Below are 5,000 nucleotides of genomic sequence, written 5' to 3' on the forward strand. Positions count from 1 at the left end.
ATTTCTTGCGAACAAAAGAAAATAAAAAAAAAAAGGACATCCGATATAGACAAGGAAGGAAGGACAAGGAAGGAAGGGGGAAGCAATGAAGGGGGAGGAAAACAGCAGCCATGGCAATGAAGGAACAGTAAGCAGAAGGTCAGTCAAGCAGTGTGTGTGTGGAAGGACAGTCCAACCGACAAGGAGAGAAAAAAAAAAATAACAGAAGAAGCACAATTACTTGTTAACTATTTCAGAGATGAGTAGTGAATGCGTGAAATACGGCGTTCAGGAGATACTGCGAGAACTGCTACTGTTCCTACTACTACTACTACTACTACTACTACTACTACAATTACTGCTACTTGTTACTCCTATTGCTGTTACTGCCTCTTTCATTGTACGCACAAAATTTGCACTAATATCAGGTCTTAAGGAGAACGTGGGGAGTAAAGGAGACACGCAACAACTACCCCTCCTTTCCTTCCTCCCTTCCTCCCTTCCTTCTTTTTCTTTCCTTCTCCTCCTCCCACACTACTCACACGTCACTGCTGGCATCTTTGTCGGCTCCTTCACACTAACCTGAGAAGGAAGAGAGAAAAAAAGTCATTAATATAACTTGAAACACCTACACACACACACACACACACACTCTCTCTCTCTCTCTCTCTCTCTCTCTCTCTCTCTCTGTAAAAGCACAAACAATTCAATAATAAGGTAATAAAAGAGATTTAAATTAAGGAAAAAGTAAAAATATACTAGACCAAGAGAGAGAGAGAGAGAGAGAGAGAGAGAGAGAGAGAGAGAGAGAGAGAGAGAGAGAGAGAGAGAGAGAGAGAGAGAGTGGACGAAGGCAAGTGCGCTATCAATGGTAGCTGTCGTTCTGATAGGAAAAAAACCTTATCACGTCCACCAAGATACTCGCCAAGGGAACAGAAGAGGCACGATAACACACACACACACACACACACACACACACACACACACACACACACACACACACACACACACACACATAAACGAAAGAAAAACAGAGAGAGAGAGAGAGAGAGAGAGAGAGAGAGAGAGAGAGAGAGAGAGAGAGAGAGAGAGAGAGAGAGAGAGAGAGAGAGAGAGAGTTTTATCACCACTTATGCACTACTGTTATCTTCACGAGAATTCTGGGTAAACTTTAGTAACATGAATATAATATCTCGAATTTATTTTTCCAACATTGCATTTAGGTTAGGTACACACAGACGCGCGAATGTTGAGTCTCTCCCGCAACTTCTTCCATAAATAATGAGATGGAGGGAGGGAGGAAAGGAGAGGGAGGGAGAGACGAAGTGGTGGCGTGAGGGAACTTATTAAATGACTCCTTCCCTCCTTCTGGGTCACTGTGGGGGTTTATTAATAGGACTGCCGCTGGATGGTTCGCCCTTGACAGTCACCAGGATAGCGGCAGATCGAGAAGGCGACACTACGTATTGGTTCCCTCGCCTTGCATTTCACCGAGTCATGATGATGAAGATGTGTAGCAAGTCACGGACGTACATACATACATACATGCATACATACATACACACACACATCGCCCGGTAGCTCAGTGGTTAGAGCGCTGGCTTAACAAGCCAGAGGACCGGGGTTCGATTCCCCTGCGGGTGGAGATATTTGGGTGTGTCTCCTTTCACGTGTAGCCCCTGTTCACCTAGCAGTGAGTAGGTACGGGATGTAAATCGAGGAGTTGTGACCTTGTTGTCCCGGTGTGTGGTGTGTGCCTGGTCTCAGGCCTATCCGAAAATCGGAAATAATGAGCTCTGAGCTCGTTCTGTAGGGTAACGTCTGGCTGTCTCGTCAGAGACTGCAGCAGATCAAACAGTGAACACACACACACACACACACACACACACACACACACACACACACACACAGACAGGCACATTTAGATTTGTTTCCCGTGTGTGTGTGTGTGTGTGTGTACAATTATTGCCACAGAGTATGAAGTTTCACATAGATTACCATATCGGGTGGCTGGTGCTTTCTCTTCCCTTCATTCCCTTCATCATTTCCTCAAGTTTCAAAAGCAACTTGTTGAGCAAACTAAGGACTCGTGCCGGTGCCAATTCGCTAGACTGGCCAATTCAGAAACGCTTAGCTCTCTTACACCGACTACTTTACAGGGAAGAGAGATCACTAGCTAGGTTATTAGGAGTGTCTTTTTTCGATCAATAACGTAGAAATCTCATTAAGCTGTCCTGATAACCATATAAACACCCTTAAAACCCATAGATAATCAACTTAAGCCTTTTTGAAATTAGCACATAAGGGATGCAAGTGTTTCAGATCAAGTACCCATAGTAAACCTGCTCTGCCTCCTCTTTCTCCTCACTCAGTATCCCTTCCTACATCACACTCTTTATCTTCCTCTCAACACTTTGGTTTTACTAACATTCATTTCTACGCAAGGGCAGTACGTCTCCCCAGCACGTACTCTCCCTTGAGCCACACCAGACACCAAGCCATGCACACTACTCTGAGAAGTCCACAGTGACGGAAAACATGAGACTGACGTCAAATTATACTAACTAAGTGGCTTTTTAGTGTGTGTTGGTGGGCGAGGAGGAGTCAATGCTCGCTCTCTCTCTCTCTCTCTCTCTCTCTCTCTCTCTCTCTCTCTCTCTCTCTCTCTCTCTCGTTTCGAAATGCCACAGTCCGAAGTCAGTCCTCCGCTCGCCCACCATGATTCCATAAATGTCCGGAATATTGACAGGTATGCGTGCCTTCCCCTTTACGAGTGTCAGGTGCAGGAGCCCCAAGCTTCCCTCCCAGGCACCCGACAACTCCAACGCTCACCGCACCACTTCAAGTACACGACAGCAAGTACACGACAAGCAAGTACACGATGGACAGTACAAGATAACACACGTTCACACACGCGTCGCTCCTTTCATCGGAGTTTCAATTGTTTTCTATGGTAAGTGTGTTGCAGGGGATTAAAGGGAGGAGACAATGTATGAGTTATTACATTAAGATCAACAGTTGTGCGTGTTGCATTAATGTCCCAAATTGGTTCAGGTTCTAAAGGTTTTATTTTTTTCATTATTCATCACGAAATATGAAAGATATACACTTGATAGGATGCGTGGTAGTTTCGTTATTGAACTATCAAGGTGAAAAACTAAACAGGAAATAGAAGCATTAGTATGCCCGATAAATTTAAACTATAATTATCCCAAAGAAAGCGAGAATGATACAGGAAAGATATTGCAACGACAGAGGGAGTGAAGTTGCATATAAGATTATTTCATCGGATCACTACTGAAAAAAAAAAAATAATAACACATCAAAGTTCAAAAAAATTCAGAAAACAACGTAAAAATCTCTCTAATGCACAACACTTCCTCAAAACTCATTAAAATTCAGGCGTGAACACATCAACACCACCAGCAACACACACGCTGTAGATAGGCCGGCATGGCATGTACTCACAATTCAGACCACCGAGTCCACTCTGCCGCCTAATGAAATAATGGACACTCATGCAGGCACCTCGATGACTCAAGTGCTCAGCGCCATAATGGTTATATGTTGATCTTTAGAAGCAGCAAAGTAGCGCACGCAGAGGGAGATAGATCGACCCTCGACAACTCAGCTTATTATTCTATTTATAGCAGCTTATTATTCTTCAGCAGGAGTTAATCCAAGGCGTCCTGTTTCGAGGAGGGGATGAGAAGGGTCTGGGGATGCTGTGGGGCTGGCGGGGACTGGAGGACAGAGCAAGTAACGGGGCTAAAAAAAGGGAGTGAGAGGAGCCTTTCGATGCTGAGGGACTGTGGTACTCAAGGGACTAGGAGACAAGGTGCTGGGGCTAAGGGACAAAAACACAGGGCAGGACAGGCAGGGACTGGGGAGGAGGGTCGCGGGCAGTGGTGAAGACGGTTTATGAAGCTTTCTGTTTATTGAGGCAGTAACTTGAGATCATTCTGATATCAAACATACTAAGCGGCTTGATCAACTACCAAACATTAACTCACTCTCTCTCTCTCTCTCTCTCTCTCTCTTTCAGCCTAGTACGGTCTCTTAACACCTAATGTGCTCACTTAACGCGTCTTGTGGGTGGGGAAGGCGGGCACGGTTCTTAAAATAGCACACGAGGGCCAGCTGGGACGGTGGTGGTGGTGGTGGTGGTGGTGGTGGTAGCGGCGTGCCCCTAAGTGAGCATCACGTGTCTTGGCCAGGCCCGTGAATGAGCGTTGTTTATGTGCGGCAATCACATTACATAGTGGCGGGGTCTTCCGGGACAAGATTACTTGATGGAATGGAGAAAACAAAGTGAAGGTAATAGAAAGGTAGGAATGAGAGGGAGAGGGAAAGGATGCGGTAAAAGATGATAGGAGTAAGAAGATAACAGGTGTGAAGGATGTGGATGGTAATAAATTAGAGAGGAAAGTGTGGAGAGAGAGAGAGAGAGAGAGAGAGAGAGAGAGAGAGAGAGAGAGAGAGAGAGAGAGAGAGGAAATGTGAAAATGTCAAGGGTTGCTTGGAAGTGATGAAAGGAAATAGACATTGATCGCAACTGAATTCAGGTGGGGAAGGGAGAGAGAGAGAGAGAGAGAGAGAGAGAGAGAGAGAGAGAGAGAGAGAGAGAGAGAGAGAGAGAGAGAGAGAGAGAGAGAGAGAGAGAGAGAGAGAGAGAGAGATGCAACGAAACATGAAACTCAATAAACACACACACACACACACACACACACATACACGAAACAACTAAGCTAACAAGCATCACTCCATCTTTATCTCTCTCTCTCTCTCTCTCTCTCTCTCTCTCTCTCTCTCATCTTCATTTTCGTGTGTGTGTGTGTGTGTGTGAGAGAGAGAGAGAGAGAGAGAGAGAGAGAGAGAGAGAGAGAGAGAGAGAGAGAGAGAGAGAGAGAGAGAGAGAGAGAGAGAGAAACATCATACCTAGCAACAACAAAGTAAATTTTTCAAGTGTCCTTGATAGTCACCTCCACAACCCACCCACACACACATTCACACACCTGCCT

At 45.3% G+C, this 5,000-nt stretch overlaps 1 protein-coding gene and 1 non-coding gene across 4 annotated transcripts in view; one reads left to right on the forward strand and one right to left on the reverse strand.

Moving 5' to 3' along the window:
* Positions 1–5,000, reverse strand: part of LOC123520209 (cGMP-dependent protein kinase, isozyme 2 forms cD4/T1/T3A/T3B-like) — a 649,267-nt gene that overhangs the window by 365,277 nt on the left and 278,990 nt on the right. The window lies entirely within an intron of this gene.
* Positions 1,551–1,623, forward strand: Trnav-aac. Its single transcript has one exon. It is a non-coding gene; the product is annotated as a tRNA-Val (tRNA).

This window comes from Portunus trituberculatus, chromosome 46, assembly GCF_017591435.1.
Source record: "Portunus trituberculatus isolate SZX2019 chromosome 46, ASM1759143v1, whole genome shotgun sequence".
Lineage (NCBI taxonomy): Eukaryota > Metazoa > Arthropoda > Malacostraca > Decapoda > Portunidae > Portunus > Portunus trituberculatus.